Source organism: Leptodactylus fuscus, chromosome 3, assembly GCF_031893055.1.
Source record: "Leptodactylus fuscus isolate aLepFus1 chromosome 3, aLepFus1.hap2, whole genome shotgun sequence".
NCBI lineage: Eukaryota > Metazoa > Chordata > Amphibia > Anura > Leptodactylidae > Leptodactylus > Leptodactylus fuscus.
The window spans coordinates 140,426,594-140,449,112 of record NC_134267.1 but is presented as its reverse complement, the minus strand read 5'-3'; the positions used below and the strand labels follow the sequence as shown (position 1 = coordinate 140,449,112).

Here is a 22,519-nt window from a genome sequence, read left to right as displayed (position 1 = left end):
CATCTTTAAAATGATATCAAGAACTCGATGATTGGATGTACAGTTTTGGAGCGATTCACTGTTAAAACGCTGTCAGGAATTGAGATCTGCAGTTGGATTTCAATGCCAAATAGTGTTTTCAACAGTGAATCCCTCCAAAACAGTAAGTAAAATTATCAAGTTCCTGGTATCATTTTAAAGATGAGAGTCTCTTCTTTAAAATGCATTTTAAAGCATGAAGATATGTTGATGTAGTCCAGAGATATCGGCATTAGTAGGGAGGACGTAGTAACTACGTCCTCCGATACTGAAGTGCCACCTAGGGAGCACGTATAGCTATGTGTCTGGCAGTGAAAGGGTTAAAAAGGCACCGGACTCATTCAGTTGTTACAGATGGCAGAATTGCACTGCGTACTCCACAGCACCTGTATTTGGATAGCACATTATTAAAGGCAATTGTCTATATACAGTACAGACCAAAAGTTTGGACACACCTTCTCATTCAAAAAGTTTTCTGTATTTTCATGACTATGAAAATTGTAGATTCACACTGAAGGCATCAAAACTATGAATTAACAAATGTGGAATTATATACTTAACAAAAAAAAGTGTGAAACCACTGAAAATCTGCCTTATATTCTAGGTTCTTCAAAGTAGCCACCTTTTGCTTTGATTACTGCTTTGCACACTCTTGGCATTCTCTTGATGAGCTTTAAGAGGTAATCACCTGAATTGATCTTCCAACAGTCTTGAAGGAGTTCCCAGTGATGCTTAGCACTTCTTGGCCCTTTTGCCTTCACTCTGCGGTCCACCTCATCCCAAACCATCTTGATTGGGTTCAGATCTGGTGACTGTGGAGGCCAGGTCATCTGGCGTAGCACCCTATCACTCTCCTTCTCGGTCAAATAGCCCTTATGGAGGAGTGTTTGTCCTGTTGAAAAATAAATGATGGTCCAACTAAACGCCAACTGGATAGAATAGCATGCCGCTGCAAAATGCTGTGGTAGCGATGCTTGTTCAGTATGCCTTTAATTTTGAATAAATCCCCAACAGTGTAATCAGCAAAGCACCCCCACACCATCACACCTCCTCCTCCATGCTTCACGGTGGGAACCAGGCATGTAGAGTCCATCCGTTCTCCTTCTCTGCATCGCACAAAGACACAGTGGTTGGAACCAAAGATCTCAAATTTGGATTCATCGGACCAAAGCACAGATTTCCACTGGTCTAATGTCCATTCTTTGTGTTTTTTTTAGCCCAAACAAGTCTCTTCTGCTTGTTGCCTGTCCTTAGCAGTGGTTTTCTAGCAGCTATTTTACCATGAAGGCCTGCTGCACAATGTCTCCTCTTAACAGTTGTAGAGATGTGTCTGCTGCTAGAACTCTGTGTGGCATTGACCTGGTCTCTAATCTGAGCTGCTGTTAACCTGCGATTTCTGAGGCTGGTGACTCAGATGAACTTATCCTCCGCAGCGGAGGTGACTCTTGGTCTTCCTTTCAAGGGGCGGTCCTCATGTGAGCCAGTTTCTTTGTAGCTCTTGATGGTTTTTGCAACTGCACTTGGGGACACTTTCAAAGTTTTCCCAATTTTTCAGACTGCCTGACCTTCATTTCTTAAAGTAATGATGGCCACTTGCTTTTCTTTACTTAGCTTCTTTTTTCTTGCCATAATACAAATTCTAACAATCTATTCAGTAGGACTATCAGTTGTGTATCCACCTGACTTCTGCACAACCAAACCCCATTTATAAGGCAAGAAATCCCACTTATTAAACCAGACAGGGCACACCTGTGAAGTGAAAACCATTTCCGGTGACTACCTCTTGAAGCTCATCAAGAGAATGCCAAGAGTGTGCAAAGCAGAAATCAGTTCATATCTGTGTTTGGCTCTTTGTACAGGGATTCTGTTCCCCTCTCCGCATGAAAAAAATACAGAGAGAAAAGTGCTGCAAACAGCATTTTTCTCTCTACATTTTTTCACGCATTTCGACAGAAGCCCAACAGTAACCATGCGGACTCCATTATAGTCTATGGGTCCATGAGTTTCCTAAGGTAACCGCTTTTTTATGCTGATTAGGTTTCCATTCGGGGAGTCCCCTCTTCAACTATTAGTAGTAGTGTGTTACTTTCTAACGTTTGTGAAAGTACCCTGTAAAGCGCTGTGATATAGGTTAGTACTATATAAATATTATTATTGGGACAATATCCTGCATGAGAAGTTTACTTAAGTAAGGACGGTGTGATGGAATAAATCTTTCACTGCACATTGAGATGAAGGATTTATGAGATACTGTACTTTTCCTCTGAACGTTTGGCAGGAAGGGGCCAAGTTTAATATACAATAAGTAACCAACACTGTTTTCTGACTGGCATGTATCCATCCTGGAGCAATGTCCTCTTTGTAAAGCTGCAGGTGTTTCCCATGTCTTTACTTCCTGCTCAGGATATCACTAGTGTCAACCATTCTATTGCTGGTTTGATGCAGGCAGCAGTGGAGGTTCAGCTGGAAGCAGCAGCCCTTCTCCCCACCTCTTATGACCTCAGCAGTTCTCCCTGCAGCTCCAATGAGATGGGGAGGATAGTGCCCAGTAGATACTAGAGAGAGAGAGAAACTGGCACCAGCATGCTTGTATCTTCACACCACAGCTAGGCATCTTCTAGTAACAGAACACAGACATATGCACAGCCAGGGAGGGGTGTACTACAGATCTATACTGCATGCCATCATATAATGCCCAGCCTGAGCCTGGCAGCCTGCTGACAGCTTCCTGACATGCTGCTGCGTCTAATCCTGGCAGGGATCTGCACTGGGTCTCCCTGCATTGCGAAGACAAAGACTAGGAGGGGATCTCATGGTCTGTCATTACTGTAATCTCACTGGAGGGAGGGGAGACATTCACTACTCCATGCAGCAGAGAGGAGGTGGGGAATTAAAGGAATGGGGATCCACAAGGCTGATCTCATCTAAGCAGGAGCTCCACATCTACAAGGGCACATCAGATGGCATCCTGCAGCACAGTAGGATCATGTTCTGCCCTCTCCAAGATGCCAGCAGAGCACTGTGCCTGAAGAGGAGGCTGCACATTGGCAAGAGGTAAACACAAAGGTGAGATTGAGCAGAGTCATCCATGTGAGCCATGTGTACAGTCTGCCGCTATTCATAGCATATCCACCTACTGCAGCCATTTGTTGCTGTCTCATACTCTCCTGCAGCAGCTGGGTCACACTGCACATACATGATGGGGCAGGGCAGCCTGTGTTGTGCATGCAATGTCTGATTCTACATACATGATGGGACAGGGTAGCCTGTGTTGTGCATGTAATGTCTGATTCTACATACATGATGGGACAGGGTAGCCTGTGTTGTGCATGTAATGTCTGATTCTACATACATGCTGGGGCAAGGTAGCCTGTGTTGTGTGCATGCAATGTCTGATTCTACATACATGATGGGGTAGGGTAGCCTGTGTTGTGCATGTAATATCTGATTCTACATACATGATGGGGCAGGGTAGCCTATGGTGTGTGCATGCAATGTCTGATTCTACATATATGATGGGGAAAGGTAGCCTGTTGTGAATGTAGGAGGAGGGGATCCTGTGTTATGTTTACATCAATCATTACTATATACATATGTGAACATGAAATGTATACTACTGTATAATATGTATGTAACTGTATTCTGGGGTAATATAAACTGTACTATGTGCATATGGGTAAGTTGTGTGGATATGATTCATTATATATATATATGTGAAAAGCCAATGGGATACTGTAGTGTGTGTATTATTTTACAGGTATCCTGATCTGTGAGCATGTTACACTTGACATGCATAGAAGGTCTCTGTTCTGTATGTAAGTGATATATTTCTGTGTAATGGGGTAAGGTATTTAATATTGTGTCCATATTTGAAGAGTCAGAGCGCCCTGTTCTTGTAGAACTTCCCAGGCTCCCTGTAGAATATAAGTATATTGTTCTCCAGATCCATTCTGCTTGTCTTCTCTGCTGCTGTGGATTCCCCTGCTGGGCAGGCATCATTGAATGTGCTCCTGTAATACACATGATGGTTTGTGCTCCATCATAAGCCAGTCACTCAGATCTAGATCTACAGACCTGAGGCATGCCAGGATGTTACCATAACACAGGCGCACTCTGCCACTTCTATACAAAGGAGATTACACAATCTGACAGGCCTAGTGTAATTGTTATCCTCTACAATAGACTGATAACATACATGCTTCATGAGGTTTAGATAGATAGATCTGCAATATATAATGTAATATATATAATTTACTATGTTTTTGTTTGTGCCTGATAACAAATACACGTCAGATGTAACACTATTTTATTTATACTGGATTGTTATACACAAACACACACTCTATCTATCTATCTATCTATCTATCTATCTATCTATCTATCTATATACAGTATATAGCATGTGTTTGTGTATAACAATATATTTGATCTTTTGCTTTAAATATATTAAGTTCATCTAATTTTTATCAAAACCAAAGAGATCTCAGTAGTACTCACCTTGTGTATATAAGCATAGCTAAGTAAAAGTACTGCTTGTCAGTCACAATGTGCCCAGTGCAGCACATTCTATTGACAGCCATTATGTATCAAGAAAAATCAGAATAAATTTGTAAGGTGCAGATTTGTTGGAAAAATACCTGCGACAGAAATTCAGCTCCATATACCTAAATGGGGCAGTTGCTGCAGCCAGCACATATATTTCTGCATCAGATCTGCTGTGTGAATATATCACAATAATACCAATAACTTAAATGATCATTTATTGGCTGTGGTTAATTACTTTATTGCATATGAGAGGGTAAAGGTCATAGGAATGTTGTATTTATTACCTTAGGTCTGGATTGGAGTGAGAGTCGCTGAGATGTTTTTCCTTTCATGGTTGAAGATTAACTAGAAATGCACATTTCAATGAAAAGCAATGATTTCAATGGTAATGTGATGCCTCTTCACCAAGTGACACAGACTCTTCTCGCAGTAGCTGTCATGCTACCAAACTGGGGGTGGGTTACCATGGAAACCACCGAACGGTGAAATGATCAATTCAGACTACGTTGTTAAAATTCTTGAGGAGCCCAGGAAATAATGACTTTTTATATAGGTATAGACAAGGCATATTCTGGACTTTTTCAGAACTATCTCTCAAGTTTAATTATAGCCAAGAAGAAATGTTATATAAGGAGAATTACAGCCTAGTTTATTAGAATTATCATATATTTATTGTAGATGTGAATTGAGTATAATATTTATTGTACTGTGTAACAAACTGCTAGATATGCTATACACCGGAGATAGGTAGATAAGCATATGGATAGATGGATAGACAGATAGATCTCTTGGTAGTTCTTAGTATTGTATACCGTAATTGTAGTCTCTGCTACCTCTCAATACTGTACGTACAGTATATAAAACTACTCATATAGCAGAATGCGCCATTCGTCACTTTCCTAAGGTATTTTCAGGGACTTTTATATTGTTGGCCTATCTTTAAGCCAGCAACATTATTTTGATAGTGATCCAATATACATCAGCTCCACCTCTCACCTTATTAGATGGGCCACGGCAGCACCATAAATAGTACTGCAGTTATCTAACATTACAGTGAATATTTTCCACAAACCCCCATTCAATAGATCCTGTTGTTTCAACAAGCAACCAACCAAAGTAGTTTATTCACATCGCTTAGGGCTCGTTCACATCAGCGTTCGGGTCTCCGTAGTTCAGGTTTCCGTTTCCTGCATAAAACAGAGGCAGGAGACGGAAACCTGCAGGAGTCTCTCTCACCCATTCATTTGAATGGGTGAGAGAGATGTCCGGCCGTGAGCGGCGGTGAGCGTTTTAGGCTCTCCGCCGCGAAACCGGGTTTTATAATCCGGACACAGAGTCGGACATGCAGTACTCTGTGTCTGGATAAAAAAAATCCGGTTTCGCGGCGGAGAGCATAAAACGCTCAGCGCCGCTCACGGCCAGACCCGGTCTGAGCTTTCCGACTTCTGTCATGCAGAAGACGGAAAGCTCAGAACGGACAGGAGAACGCTAGTGTGAACCTAGCGTTACTTTAGTACTTCTCTCTATATGTCCTGCATGATCCTGGGGCCTTTTCTGAGTCACCCCTGGTTCACATTAGCATATGTATTCCGTCCGGTTAGAGTCCACATGGAGACCCCCGGACGTTATACAATCACAATTGCAAGCGCTGTGCTGTAAAAGCACATGCACCCCATAGACTATAATGGGGTCTGTGTGCTTGCCGCGCACTGCCCGCACAAATGATTCAGAGACACTTACCACATGTGTCAGTGTATTGGAGCTAGTCTCCATCCACCAGCTGAGAGACAAATGCAAATTACAGATAAAGCTTACACAGAGGAAAACTACTAAAAAAGTTGAAAACAAGTCATTTAATGGCCAGAAATAGTGTTACTCCTCATGTAGAAACACATGACACTTATCCAGAAAAGTTGCCTGAAACAACAGTTACACTTAAAGGGAGTCTACCACCTCCCCCAAACATATTCAACTGCTACCCCAGCATTACAGAGCACATTACAGTTATAAACAACATACATCTGTTATGTATGTCACTTTTGTAGATTTTCAAGAAAAACACCTTTCTTGTGTTTCATGCACATGAAGCATTTGGTGCACTGAGGACAGGCTTTCAGCTTTGGGAGTACTGCCCTTGCTGATAAAGTAGGATGAGTAATGACATAGCAGTTGGAGGGTCTGCCTGTAGCCGGCAGAATGTGGTAGGGGTGTGACTGGCAAGAGCAGTGCTGCAGGGATCTAAAGGCCCGCCCCCAAAGCACCAATTACCTCATTTACATATCACTTCAAATATATTTCCCTCCTGACCTACACAAGTGACATACATGACAATGGTGCAATGTTTATTACTGTAATGTGCTCTGTAATGAGGTGATAGCAGCAGAATATGCTTGGGGAGGCGGTAGATACTTTACCTTAGTATACTGTATATCTTACAGTTATAGTCTTCTTTTTGCCTCTGGAAAGCAAATGATCTCTAATATAGGCTAATCTAATTGTGAATTTTGATGCACTTTTTGTTATTCACAACAATCTTAACCAACATCCACAACATAAAGTGTGAGCTAGTGACAGTGCGTCATCCAGAGCTTCTTGTGAAGCACAATGTAATTTTCAGTCTACTTTAAGATGGTGTACTGTAGGTACTGAAAGCTAAAGGCATTGTTGTCAAATAGAGATAAATTAAAGGTACCTTACATTGAATGTAAGCCAAGGGTAGTGATTGATATATCATTTTTCTTACAGTAACTGGTTGTTGATATAACAGTACCTGCAGTTCAATGTAGACCAACAAATGCCTAAAAGATTGTACCTTCAGCTCTACTGCGTTTCTTAGTAATAAACAGCCTATATGACAAGTATGATGCTTGGGTGCCTCTAATAATGAAGAGACCAATTCATGGGACTCAGATGTGCATTGCTAATACAGTTTAATGATCATGAAATAGAAAAGTTGCTGTGAGCATGAAATGCCTTATAACATAAAGGAATGCCTTATTGCTCATAGTGTCCGCACCACTGCCCTAGTGGCTCTGTCAGTCTTTATTTACCTTGCTACAACTGATCACATGCAATCCACCCGCTGCATTTACCGTATAGCATGAGACTGCTGAGGTTAACTGCAGTGGGTGAAAGGCACGTGGAGCAAACAGGTAGGAAATAAAGATGGATAGTCTGGACAACACCTTTATAGTAAGAAACATTACCCTGTAGCTATTGAGTTATGTTCCTCTACCACTTACATATACTGTACATATCTATCTATCTATCTATCTATCTATCTATCTATCTATCTATCTATCTATCTATCTATCTATCTCTCATCTATCTATGTGTGTTCTTAACACTGAGGGAAGGATCTTATGGTATTCTCATTAAGTGAAATTGCAGTCATGTGTTCCTTTATGATATAACAATAGATTTCCCGCAGTAGAAAGCTGTGAAAACCTTGTGCTTAGGATGGCGGTTATAAAAATTATTATTATGACAGTTTATTACTCTGTGCAATAAATATAGCTCTCGCCTTTGCACAGCTGGAGGAATTTTGAGTTCAGCTATAGATTATAGTCTACAGCCTGGCAATCTCCATGTAGGCAAGGTCTGATTCACACGTGTATAAATGTGTAATGTGATATGCGGCTCATACGGCTTTAGTTAGGTAAACCATAAGCGCTGCTTCATTTTCAGCATTAATCCCTTAGCTCACACTGTATGTAGCTGCTATGAATGACGCTCGATATGTTAAAGTGCAGAAAATACTGACTTATCGATTGCCAGTATACAGGGGTACAATTTATGGATTAAAAAGCACTTCATACTGTACATTCTGTCTACACTTTCTTTGTGCAACCAATTGGCTTCTGTGCTTGAGTTGGTGATAAAGCTGTAGGTACCAGGGTATGTTGTACATAGGTGTGAGAATGTTTGGAATAGGATTTAAGGTGCCCCGTCTGGCCTATGGAGCACGATCTGATTGGTAGCAGCTTCATATTCCATTATACTCTTATTACATTATACTGTAAAGGATCTGCATATATCATGAATAAATCAAGTCATCATTTGTATAGGACAAGGGATCAGCAACCTTCGGCACTCCAGCTGCTGTGAAACTACAACTCCCAACATCCTCCATTCACTTCCATAGAGGTTCCAAGAGAAGAAGAGCAAGTACGCATGCTGGGAGTTGTAGTTTTACAACAGATGGAGTGCCGAGGTCGCCTACCTCTGGTATAGGACATAGCTCTGTATAGCATCAGGGGGCATCACTTATATGTTAACAGTCTGAATGACTGTCTTTCCTGGTTTGTTTGTGAAGGTTGTTCATGTGGGCAGCAATGCTGTAACTGATATGACTATGACAGGGGCATAACTACAGGCTCATGGGCCTTGGTGTTAAAGCTCAGCTAGGACCCCTGTGAACACCATCTTTTACAACCGAAATCTGTGTACTATTCATACAATTTATCAGTATTTTCCTGTATCAGGGCCCGGACTTGTTCACAACATATCTGTACATAAGCATCCTATTACTCCCATCCACTGTCAGTGCCCCACACAAAGCAATCATGCCAATTGTTGCCACAGACTCCACCATAGAAACTCTCCTGACTGTATACTGCTCTGCAAATTCTACTTTTAGCATTAGAAGGTTCATTTTCTTCTTCCTGAAAGGCTATGTATCATAAAATCATCTTCACCTTACTGCAGTACAGCAGAGTGCAGGTTAATAAATTTACATGTACATATACATTGATGTAAAGGAGATGAAAGAAATGTAATGAGTCCTAGTGTGGTGAGGGTGACCTGTGGTCCCCCTGCTTTATGGGTGCAGCTACTTCTGTGACTAATGTCAGATTATCCCTGCCCTTTATTGATGATGTTATGACGTAGTTTGTGGATGCTCCATAGTTCACATATATTGTAGTATGTCAGTGATTCTAGTTACCATGACTAAAAAAAAAATCCAGTATGGCAAATGAACCTTTTATCTAAACCTGCCAGATTATGGACTTGGTGGTAACTGCTTCCTATACATCCCCCATAGCTACAAGAATGGCTGCAGTGATAACTTTACACAGAACATCCATAAGAAACTGGTGCTAGCTCTCATGGCCAGGCCTAAAGCAAATTATATTTTACACACTTTTATTCCATCTCGGAGATTTCCGTAAATTGTCCTTCAGTAAATGATTGGTCAGCAGTGGATACCAGGAGCACAGGAACAGCTGAGGTATTGGAATCTGCACCCACCAATAAGACATTTTGAGATACAATTTAGTGAGTTGGATTCTGGGTTGTTTCCTTAGCTATTGTGTGACTTGAAAAGAAGGCTATTCACAGTAGGTGGACAATAAACAGAGGCTCTCTGTTTCCAATAAAGAAGTGGGTACAGGGCCTTGGCTCTGACTAGAGGACAGTATTTTACGCTATTGAAAACCAAAACCATTATGTTGCTTGCAAACTTTATTGTCACTGCTTAATTTATGGGAGATATAAAACACTTGGAAAAAGAAAAAGAGGCAATTTATTCTTTTATGTCTCAACTTACTGTAACTATAAAGAGGCCAAGGCTGTGGATTTCATATTACACCATATTACGTTGGTTATCTCATCTTGTGAATTCAGATATGAACTCAATATCATACATACTAGAAAACTAGTCATGAACGCTGTACATTTAGACTAGAAATGTATATATTAAAAAAGTTCTGTGACAGCATTAAAGATAATAGGGATAAAACCACTCCCTTAGTTGCACAGCGGAACCCCATCTCCCATTTGGGGTTAATTACGAAGAAGAAATACAGTCCATTACGTCAGCAACCATATAACGCATAATAGGAATTTTCTTTATTCAAATTTAATTTGATTAAGGAAAATTCCTATTATTCTTTATATTGTCGCTGATGGACTGGACTGATATATATATATATATATATATATATATATATATATAGTGGGGAAGTGAGCTCAGTAGAAGCAGTGGTGTGGACCCAAACAGTCAAGACAGGGACTGAATATGTACAGCAGTAAATAAACCTTGTCTTCAGACGCTGACAAACAAAACAAAATACAGCCTTAACTTCAGGCAAAAACAAAATAAAAAAAACTCTCTCATCTGAGCGCTAACTAAACAGAATGGATAACCTATCTATACATGTGACTTACTTCCAGCCACACAAACAAAGCAGGTGCAATATGGTCTCACCAGACTCAGGCCTACAGGACAGACCCATACACCTCCTTTCACCTCGTGGAACTGTGCTGCAATGCAAGATCTGCAGCCTTTTCTGGCCCAGTAATAAGCCGAGGATCTACACCTGGAGATGAGGCCTACTTCAGATCTGCCCTGGACCACACATATGTCAGAAACCTGGGGCTGATATATCTGGACTCCAGCACTCTGCCTGTTACCTTCTCACAATATTTATAGGCAATAAGCAAGATAGTGTTAAACAACCAGTTTACAGCCGTTTTTAACACTTTATCTGTTAACTATATGCCACTGAACAACTAAGTTTTTGTAAGTGCAACATCTATAAAAAGGATTTCACAACCACAATGTGCTGACACACACTGTCCATTGTCGTGGTGACAGTTACTGCCAAAGTATAGCTGATATGGTGCAGTTTCTACAAGATGCAAGGGTTAGAAATGTGATTAAAAAACGTGAATGCCAGGTATGGCATTCCTGATACCGATTGACAACACTGCTCAGTCTGAAGAGTTAAAGAAAAGCCGCAGAGTGTGGGAATTTGAGCCCCAGACACAATTTCCAGGATGTTCTCAAAGTAAGGCAACACAGTCAGCAGTAGAAACAGCCAAAAGCCTCAAGCAGGGAATACAAAGGCAGTGACAGATATCTACCTGTCTATACTGGATCACAGAAACACACCTACAGAGGCTCATGCGTAAGTGTACGAGGACGCTTTATCCAGCAACTAGGAATATAGAGTTGGAGGAGGACCATTTGCAGCTATTAAAGCTTGTAGAAAAGTTAGAGCTAAACTGAAGAGGAATTAATGAATGTAAGGATATAACCAATATATAAATATGGCAGACACTGGTAAGGTAGTCTAGAAACTTGGAACTCAGTCTACTTTTGACAGTGAAATAAAAAATTGTAGAAGAATACTAGAAAGATGAACGGTGTGTTGACACCCAATGCAAAATTGTATGTTCACGTCTAATGCAATGTACATACAAAGAATTGTGAGATCCCCACGCGGCATGATAGTCATAACAACTATGCAGTACTTGTAGTTTTGTGTCGTGTAGTTGGGCAAGGAAACCTCCAGATGTTCTTATTTACCAGAACCCCAACTTTACTTTGCTGAATTGCAGTTGGCAAGAGTGGTAGAAACATGCAGCACATGGTGTGCCAAAGCAGTACTGAGCGCACACAAATCTCATTCCTGTGGTCCATCAGGTATCCCTCCTGTTCTCACAGGTGACCCTCCTACCTGTTCTCACAGAATAAACCGCAAACTCCTGTTCTTACAGTGGCAGCTCTCTGGGGACACACAGACCAACCAGAATGTAATCCCTGTGCAAACTCAACAAAAAAGGTGTGAGGGTCAGTTTTTGTACAGTGCGCCTTCACCCCAACATAACTCAGTGCAGGGTCATATCCTGGGACGTCCCTTCAGAAATCCTCCTGAGGGACAATTCCTTGGTGCAACCATTGTTTTGCCTTCACATAAGGTACAATTCATTGTTTTTCTCTGTGAAAGAATGGCGGTGGCAATATATGCTGTGTATTGCCTGTAAGTTATACGTGTATATTGGTACAACTGTAATGTACAGTTCGTTGTAGTTCAGCAATCACTTGTATAATGGCAACTAACAACTCCATGTAGTAAAATGAATGGCCGAATGTTTGGGAGAAGCACGAACACACAGGCATTTATTACACTTGTAGCCATTGGTAACATTCAGATGTCAATATGTCACGTCTCCTTGTGCAATTGTTGTTCTCTTTTATTACATTTATTTCAGCAATTTCATTTCCGCATTTGCTGACTCACCACCACTTAACTAAATTTTGATTTTGGTTATTACGATGTGAAATTATTGATGTGAGCGAGTTCTCTGTGATTTATCAAGCTGACTTTGGTTTAGGTTTTTTTGCAAGTACTTGCCCGACCCTATCACTCACTATTAGTCCTATTGGTTCGTGTTATACTGCATATACTCATACTGCAGGGAAGATAAGCTAATAAAAGTCTGACAGAATTCTGGTGTAATTTGCACCAACATACTGGAGTACATTCTTTACACTGGTTATAGACACTTTCTTTCTGTTTCCATTCTTTGCCCAGCTAACGCTTATCAGAAATGGAAAGTGCTTGTAAAAAGTAGGTCAGAGCTTAATGTGCAACATGGGGGCAGATAAACTACAACTGTCTAGCCTTTAGACAGTGCAAAGTTAGACTAGACAGTCATAAACTGCAGCAGATTGTCCAAAGTGTCTAATACTGTTTGAAAATCTGCTGCATTTTAGACTATCTAGTCTAACTTTACACCACTTATTAATCGGTATAGTTTCCAGAACAAGCCCTGCCCATATATCGTGCTAATATACCTTCTTGAAATCACAATCCAGCACACATTTTCAAGTTTTGATATAAAACTTAGCCTTAGCCTGACAGGCTATGAGTAAGGAGCTAACATAAGGGTTCTGAAACGCGTCAGCCAGACGCTCCTTTTTTCCTTCCAATATGGGCCATACTAAGCGTTTTTTAATTTTGAAAATGGATGTAATCCTATTCTGAAATGAAGAAATAAAGGCTAAGTTTTATATCAAAACTTGAAAATGTGTGCTGGATGGTGATTTCAAGAAGGTATATTATCACCCTGGGCTGAAAGGCAAACAACCTCCGTGCATACTATTCATGCCTTCATGCAAAGCGTCACAGAAATCAGGAAGAACAGTGTATACCCTTTTTCGTTGAACTTTTCGATACGAAGGTGAGCTGACACAGTAATTGTTATATCATATATCGTGCTAGGTGCACAAACCGCAAGAAAGTGTCTTAAACACATAGAAAATAAGGTGTAAAGCACGCATGCCAGTTTTTTCATGCAAATTATACTAGAATTTTTATCCTAAAAAATGTACCATGGTGTATTTTTCAAGAGATACCAAGCCACCTAATTAACTATGTAAAGTTAACCTAGACATTCTAAAAATGTGACAGATTTTTTATTTTTATGGCGTTAGACACATTGATAAATCTGACACTTTATCTCCCCAAAATGAGCCTTACCCTTGGTTCACATCTGTGTTTTGTAATCTGTTCGGGAAGTCCGCATGGGGACCCCTGAACGAATTACCGAACGCATTTGCAAGCGGTGTGCAGCGAAAGCACACAGACCCCATAGACCAGGGGTAGGGAACCTTTGGCTCTCCAGCTGCTGTGAAACTACAACTCCCAGCATGCTCCATTCACTTCCATGGGAGTTCCCAGAACAGCAGAGCCAGTATGCATGCTGGGAGTTGTAGTTTTTCAACAGCTGGAGAGCCGTACATTCCCTACCCCTGCCATAGACTATAATGGGGTCCGTGTGCTTTCCACGTGCTGCCCGCACGAACCATGTAGACAGGAAAGTAGATTGTGAAGTACTTTCCTGTCCGCATATTCCCTGCGGAGATCTCACGGCAAGCACACGGACCCCATTATAGTCTATAGGGTCCGTGTGCTTTCAATGCACAGCGCTTGCAAATGTGTTCGGTAGTCTGTTTTTAAACTCATCCCATGTTGGGATAACCTTTATTCTATTCCTACCATTCCTTTCTGTTTTTGTGCTGCTGTTTTTGAATTATTCTCCCTTTTCTATTATGTAAATGATGCTCATGGAGTACAGGGGGATGTTACCCCTGTGCACCGAACACAGGTTTGTCATACCCAGTGTACTCATTAATGCAAAAAGGCAGGCAGTGCATGCATTTTAATTCCGAACAACAGAACGTTGGCTTCTGATGTAGCGAAGGGTATGTATGAAGATCCAGGGGGAGTAATTATATTGAAACAGGCGGCAGGGATGACAAGACTGTGCTCGGGGCACAGTCTGAACCCCCTATGCTCCCTGAGCATCATTTGCATAACAGAAAAGGAATAAATAAACACACAAGGGATAATTAAAATAATTAAAAACCGGTGGTGTAAAAAAGGAAAAGAAAGGTAGGATGAAAATAGCCTCTCTACAGGCTATAGCCGGTATTCCAATGTGGGTTCAGTTAAAAACCGAATACACCAATGATAGAATCCCTTTAAGTGCTGCTGTTACTTAGAGAATCATCTTGCTCCACCTCCAGCAAAGTGGCTTGAGGCCACCTGTTTCTTAGTAGACTCCTGTAACTTCTCCTACTCTGCCTTTTCCATTGTTATTAGTCAGAACAAATTCCCCTCTCACCTTTTTATAAATGGCTCTGGTTACATGTACTACTATGCCCTACCCTATTTTTCAGCAAATAAGGATGTATTTACCTTCCTTGAAGACTGCAGGTTCACCATGAGACTACATACTACTTCTCATGTTCTGTCCTCTTGCAGGTCTGTGGACACTTCACAATCCTTTTTTGGCTTCTTATTAAATTTGCCTGTGTGCTTTGTGATATTAGATGGTGAGGTTTGGGAGATTGGATGCGATGTGCTGTGTACGACATGGCTGAGAATGTTGGCACAATATGAGCAATGAGTAATAATTTTATTATCTTAGACTTTATTATGTAGTCTATGCTGTATAACACCATGGCTGTGAAGTATCCTGCTCCTTACCAGGGTAAATGGTAGAGGTTCTATGCTCCCCTTCCCTCTGGACTTAGTCCAAAGTTATACGGTATACACGAAAAGGCCCAGCTTTTAGCAGGAAAGAAACCTACAATGTTCAGCCCTGAGATCTAAAATGACTATTTCGACACTGTAAAGTAAATATTTTGCTGCTAGAGAAGTGACAGATAAGGAAGTGATCGCTTTTCTCTTTGTAAAGATTATGCAATTCTTCCTGACAAGGTGAAGATGTTACAGACTCAAATGACGGCCTCATGTTAGCTGCTATAGCAACAGTAGCATGCTGCTAGCTAGCGGGGAGCGCGTCCTCTTCTCCTGCCGCAGTGCTTACTTCTTGTATTGCTGAAAAGTATATTTAGGGTTAAGGAGGGTGAATAATAACAATTAGAGATGAGCGAACAGTGTTCTATCGAACACATGTTCGATCGGATATCAGGGTGTTCGCCATGTTCGAATCGAATCGAACACCACGTGGTAAAGTGCGCCAAAATTCGATTCCCCTCCCACCTTCCCTGGCGCCTTTTTTGCACCAATAACAGCGCAGGGGAGGTGGGACAGGAACTACGACACTGGGGGCATTGAAAAAAATTGGAAAAAGTCATTGGCTGCCGAAATCAGGTGACCTCCATTTTAGACGAATAGTGGATTTCAAATCCGGGTCATATGAGAATGTGAACTTTGTGACTATGAGACAGGGATAGCTGTACAGGCAGGGATAGCTAGGGATAACCTTTATTTAGGGGGGAATGTTATTAAAAATAACTTTTTGGGGCTCTATCGGGTGTGTAATTGTGATTTTTGTGAGATAAACTTTTTCCCATAGGGATGCATTGGCCAGCGCTGATTGGCCGAATTCCGTACTCTGGCCAATCAGTGCTGGCCAATGCATTCTATTAGCTTGATGAAGCAGAGTGTGCACAAGGGTTCAAGCGCACCCTCGGCTCTGATGTAGCAGAGCCGAGGCTGCACAAGGGTTCAAGCGCACCCTCGGCTCTGATGTAGGAGAGCCGAGGGTGCACTTGAACCCTTGTGCACCCTCAGCTCTGCTACATCAGAGCCGAGGGTGCGCTTGAACCCTTGTGCACACTCTGCTTCATCAAGCTAATAGAATGCATTGGCCAGCGCTGATTGGCCAATGTATTCTATTAGCCTGATGAAGTAGAGCTGAATGTGTGTGCTAAGCACACACATTCAGCTCTACTTCATCGGGCTAATAGAATGCATTGGCCAGCGCTGATTGGCCAGAGTACGGAACTCGACCAATCAGCGCTGGCTCTGCTGGAGGAGGCGGAGTCTAAGATCGCTCCACACCAGTCTCCATTCAGGTCCGACCTTAGACTCCGCCTCCTCCGGCAGAGCCAGCGCTGATTGGCCGAAGGCTGGCCAATGCATTCCTATGCGAATGCAGAGACTTAGCAGTGCTGAGTCAGTTTTGCTCAACTACACATCTGATGCACACTCGGCACTGCTACATCAGATGTAGCAATCTGATGTAGCAGAGCCGAGGGTGCACTAGAACCCCTGTGCAAACTCAGTTCACGCTAATAGAATGCATTGGCCAGCGCTGATTGGCCAATGCATTCTATTAGCCCGATGAAGTAGAGCTGAATGTGTGTGCTAAGCACACACATTCAGCACTGCTTCATCACGCCAATACAATGCATTAGCCAGTGCTGATTGGCCAGAGTACGGAATTCGGCCAATCAGCGCTGGCTCTGCTGGAGGAGGCGGAGTCTAAGGTCGGACCTGAATGGAGACTGGTGTGGAGCGATCTTAGACTCCGCCTCCTCCAGCAGAGCCAGCGCTGATTGGTCGAGTTCCGTACTCTGGCCAATCAGCGCTGGCCAATGCATTCTATTAGCCCGATGAAGTAGAGCTGAATGTGTGTGCTTAGCACACACATTCAGCTCTACTTCATCAGGCTAATAGAATACATTGGCCAATCAGCGCTGGCCAATGCATTCTATTAGCTTGATGAAGCAGAGTGTGCACAAGGGTTCAAGCGCACCCTCGGCTCTGATGTAGCAGAGCCGAGGCTGCACAAGGGTTCAAGTGCACCCTCGGCTCTCCTACATCAGAGCCGAGGGTGCGCTTGAACCCTTGTGCAGCCTCGGCTCTGCTACATCAGAGCCGAGGGTGCGCTTGAACCCTTGTGCACACTCTGCTTCATCAAGCTAATAGAATGCATTGGCCAGCACTGATTGGCCAGAGTACGGAATTCGGCCAATCAGCGCTGGCCAATGCATTCTATTAGCCCGATGAAGTAGAGCTGAATGTGTGTGCTAAGCACACACATTCAGCACTGCTTCATCACGCCAATACAATGCATTAGCCAGTGCTGATTGGCCAGAGTACGGAATTCGGCCAATCAGCGCTGGCTCTGCTGGAGGAGGCGGAGTCTAAGATCGCTCCACACCAGTCTCCATTCAGGTCCGACCTTAGACTCCGCCTCCTCCAGCAGAGCCAGCGCTGATTGGCCGAATTCCGTACTCTGGCCAATCAGCACTGGCTAATGCATTGTATTGGCTTGATGAAGCAGTGCTGAATGTGTGTGCTTAGCACACACATTCAGCTCTACTTCATCGGGCTAATAGAATGCATTGGCCAATCAGCGCTGGCCAATGCATTCTATTAGCGTGAACTGAGTTTGCACAGGGGTTCTAGTGCACCCTCGGCTCTGCTACATCAGATTGCTACATCTGATGTAGCAGTGCCGAGTGTGCATCAGATGTGTAGTTGAGCAAAACTGACTCAGCACTGCTAAGTCTGCATTCGCATAGGAATGCATTGGCCAGCCTTCGGCCAATCAGCGCTGGCTCTGCCGGAGGAGGCGGAGTCTAAGGTCGGACCTGAATGGAGACTGGTGTGGAGCGATCTTAGACTCCGCCTCCTCCAGCAGAGCCAGCGCTGATTGGCCGAATTCCGTACTCTGGCCAATCAGCACTGGCTAATGCATTGTATTGGCTTGATGAAGCAGTGCTGAATGTGTGTGCTTAGCACACACATTCAGCTCTACTTCATCGGGCTAATAGAATGCATTGGCCAATCAGCGCTGGCCAATGCATTCTATTAGCGTGAACTGAGTTTGCACAGGGGTTCTAGTGCACCCTCGGCTCTGCTACATCAGATTGCTACATCTGATGTAGCAGTGCCGAGTGTGCATCAGATGTGTAGTTGAGCAAAACTGACTCAGCACTGCTAAGTCTGCATTCGCATAGGAATGCATTGGCCAGCCTTCGGCCAATCAGCGCTGGCTCTGCCGGAGGAGGCGGAGTCTAAGGTCGGACCTGAATGGAGACTGGTGTGGAGCGATCTTAGACTCCGCCTCCTCCAGCAGAGCCAGCGCTGATTGGCCGAATTCCGTACTCTGGCCAATCAGCACTGGCTAATGCATTGTATTGGCTTGATGAAGCAGTGCTGAATGTGTGTGCTTAGCACACACATTCAGCTCTACTTCATCGGGCTAATAGAATGCATTGGCCAATCAGCGCTGGCCAATGCATTCTATTAGCGTGAACTGAGTTTGCACAGGGGTTCTAGTGCACCCTCGGCTCTGCTACATCAGATTGCTACATCTGATGTAGCAGTGCCGAGTGTGCATCAGATGTGTAGTTGAGCAAAACTGACTCAGCACTGCTAAGTCTGCATTCGCATAGGAATGCATTGGCCAGCCTTCGGCCAATCAGCGCTGGCTCTGCCGGAGGAGGCGGAGTCTAAGGTCGGACCTGAATGGAGACTGGTGTGGAGCGATCTTAGACTCCGCCTCCTCCAGCAGAGCCAGCGCTGATTGGTCGAGTTCCGTACTCTGGCCAATCAGCACTGGCCAATGCATTTCTATGGGGAAAAGTTAGCTTGCGAAAATCGCAAACTGACAGGGATTTCCATGAAATAAAGTGACTTTTATGCCCCCAGACATGCTTCCCCTGCTGTCCCAGTGTCATTCCAGGGTGTTGGTATCATTTCCTGGGGTGTCATAGTGGACTTGGTGACCCTCCAGACACGAATTTGGGTTTCCCCCTTAACGAGTTTATGTTCCCCATAGACTATAATGGGGTTCGAAACCCATTCGAACACTCGAACAGTGAGCGGCTGTTCGAATCGAATTTCGAACCTCGAACATTTTAGTGTTCGCTCATCTCTAATAACAATAATCAAAATGTCACTTCCAAGTAAATTGTAGTCACGTAAAAAAGAGACTACATTGAGGCAGAAATCCTCCAAGACAGCAAGTAAGCGGACTTATAAAGCAAAAAGGTGACAGCCACAAGAGTCTTCCTCTACCTCCTGCATATACCCTGTATTCAAGATTTAAAGCATACCTCCAATTAGAAAACAACTTTTCATAGATGAATAGTACAGCTGAATATAAGAAACTTTGTTATTAAAGGGGCTCTATCAGCAAAATCATGCTGATAGAGCCCCACATATGCGTGAATAGCCTTTAAAAAGGCTATTCAGGCACCATAAATGTTATATTAAACTACCCCCCCCCCCCCCGGTTTAAAATAATAACCTAAAAAAGAATATGCTCTACTTACCGAACATACACGCTGGGCGGGCATTCAGGGTGTGTCTTCATCTTCATCCACGCCTCTTCTTCCTCCGATGTCCTCCGGTCCCGTCCTCCTCCGGCGCTCGCGAGCGGACACTGATATAAAAAAAATGACCTGGGCGCATGTGCAGTAGCATTCGGCTTCTACTACGGCTACTTCGCATGCGCCCAGGTCATTTTTTTTTTTTATCAGTGTCCGCTCGCGAGCGACGGAGGAGGACGGGACCAGAGGACATCGGAAGAAGAAGAGGCGGGGATGAAGATGAAGACACACCCTGAATGCCCACCCAGCGTGCACGTTCGGTAAGTAGAGCACATTCTTTTTTAGGTTATTATTTTAAAATGGGGGGGGGGGGTAGTTTAATATAACATTACCGATGCCTGAATAGCCTTTTTAAAGGCTATTCACGCATATGTGGGGCTCTATCAGCATGATTTTGCTGATAGAGCCCCTTTAAGGAAATCGCTTTCCTTCTCAATGTATGAGGATGCTCTCCTCCCCCTTGTCTTCACTCAGGTTGTATATTTACATACCAAAACAAAAAAGGAAAAAGCTGGCAGCTCTCTGAAGTGCATTAAAAATAACTTTTAATAAATCAAAAAATAAAATAAGTTATTTTTTGATTTATTAAAACTTATTTTTTAATGCACTTCAGAGAGCTGCCAGCTTTTTCCATTTTTGTTTTGGTCTGTTCTGCCACTCCTTTCCAGTCCAGGATCTGTCTGAATAAATCATCATTCAGCAAACGCAATTTTTGTATACAGGTGAGCCACATACATGCTTTTTTTCTTTGTATTGTATATTTACATATTGCTCCAAAGAACTCTATGGAGAGGAGAGGTGGAGGAGGATGGTAATGGATTTATTGCCTCATTCTGTGCAGTGATGGACGTTATCTGGACAAATAGTAGCATTAAGAGAGCTACCTAATTTATCAGCTGCAGTTATTTGTATGTGTTTTCCAGAGGAAAGGAAACATCTTTCTTAAAAAAGATATGCTACAAAGTTTCTTATATTCACTTCCATTATACATTGTCTGCTGTGCTGTTACATATTCTTGGAGCGGACAGCACACTTTTTTCAAAAGGAATATTTAGAGTATATTTGCCAATTTGTGCCTTGGGGCCATACCCCAGAGTTACTAGGAATATATACTAGGTGCACATCGTACACTTGCAACCAGTGGTAGTCAGATTTACATGAAAGGTATTGATGATTGATTGATAGCAGCCAAAGGGACTTGTGGAGGTAAAGAACAATCCGTTTTATCAAGGGACTGATGGAGCCCTGCAAGTTGTGTATGAAGGTGGCAGACAGTGGCAGTGATTAGGCCTTTAGAGACCCACTGTGGCATAGTAGAATGGGGTGATAACCAGCATTCATTTTGGTCCACTGCGACTTGCCGGGTCCTCTGGCGGGGTTTGAGGTCTTAGCCCCATTTTAAGGTGCACTCAAATAAGTTATGCCACTGTTAGGGTCCATTCAGATCATGTTTTTTTAATCACATCCATTTAGCAGAACCCTTTAATCTATTCCCACTGCAGACATTTTTGAATTTTAGTTTCTGACTCCTTGCCTTCCAATAGCCATAACTTTTTATTTTTCCGTATACAGTGCTGTATAAGAACTTTGCAGGACAAATTGTACTTCGTAATGGTACCATTTAATACTCCGTACGATGTAGTGGGAAGCTGTAAAAAAGTCAGAATGGGGTGAAATTGGATAAAAACTGCATTTGTGCGAGATTATCCCAGGCTTTGTTTTTATAGCGTTCGCTATGCAACCAAAATGTTCTTTCTTGGACTCGCCATATTATGACTGCCAAAACATTTTTATATTTCCGTTCACAGGGCTGCATAAGATGTCATTTTTTGTGGGGCTTGATGCAGCTTTTAATTATACATTGTTGAATGTCAGAAGTTTTCATACTTTTTTATTCAAATTTTTATGGGAGATGAAACAACCAAAAAATGTGGTTTGGCTCTATTGATTTTTCTCCCGCTACGACATTTGGCGAAAATATTTTTTCAGGGATATATAATTTGTTATATTTGTAGTTTTTTATTTTTATTTCAAATCTAGGGAACTCTGTTGTTTGAGATATATATCTCTCTCTCTCTCTCTCTCTCTCTCTCTCTCTATATATATATATATATATATATATATTTTTTTTTATTTTTTTTTTCATTCATGGGTTCTGGGTCTCTGCTGTTCACTTTAAAGACCCGGCATACGCCATACTATTACCACAGATGTAGGGAAAGGATTAATGGATGCAAATCCGTTTGCAAGGAGATTAATGCAATGTAAAGAAAACCATGCATCCTTACAAAAAACTGACAGAAGCTGAGCTTTTTTTTTTTTTTTCACGTTAGTCTTCATGTAAACGGATGACCATCCATTTGCAAATGTTTTTTTGCATCTGATAGACGGATGTAAAAATGGGATGTTATTAGAGTCTTAAATAAACCCTTTGTACAGCCGTGCCATCTGTGTCCTGGGGTGTGACAAGTAACTGGGGGGCCCCACAGCAAAACTTGTAATGGTACCCTACTCTATCATGACCACCTAATGCAGCAAGCTCAGAACTACAAAAGTGTACCATTATTT

General features: G+C 42.5%; 1 protein-coding gene across 3 annotated transcripts in view; it reads left to right on the top strand.

Moving 5' to 3' along the window:
- Positions 1-2,560: 2,560 nt before the first annotated feature.
- Positions 2,561-22,519, top strand: part of KBTBD11 (kelch repeat and BTB domain containing 11) — a 32,677-nt gene continuing 12,718 nt past the window's right edge. The window contains exon 1 of one of the 3 annotated variants that reach the window (XM_075268407.1): positions 2,561-3,072. The gene's annotated coding sequence lies outside the window, so the exon portion shown is untranslated. Of the gene's footprint in view, positions 3,085-3,793; positions 3,834-22,519 lie in introns of those variants that run through there. The other 2 variants (XM_075268406.1, XM_075268408.1) reach the window with 2 other exon arrangements.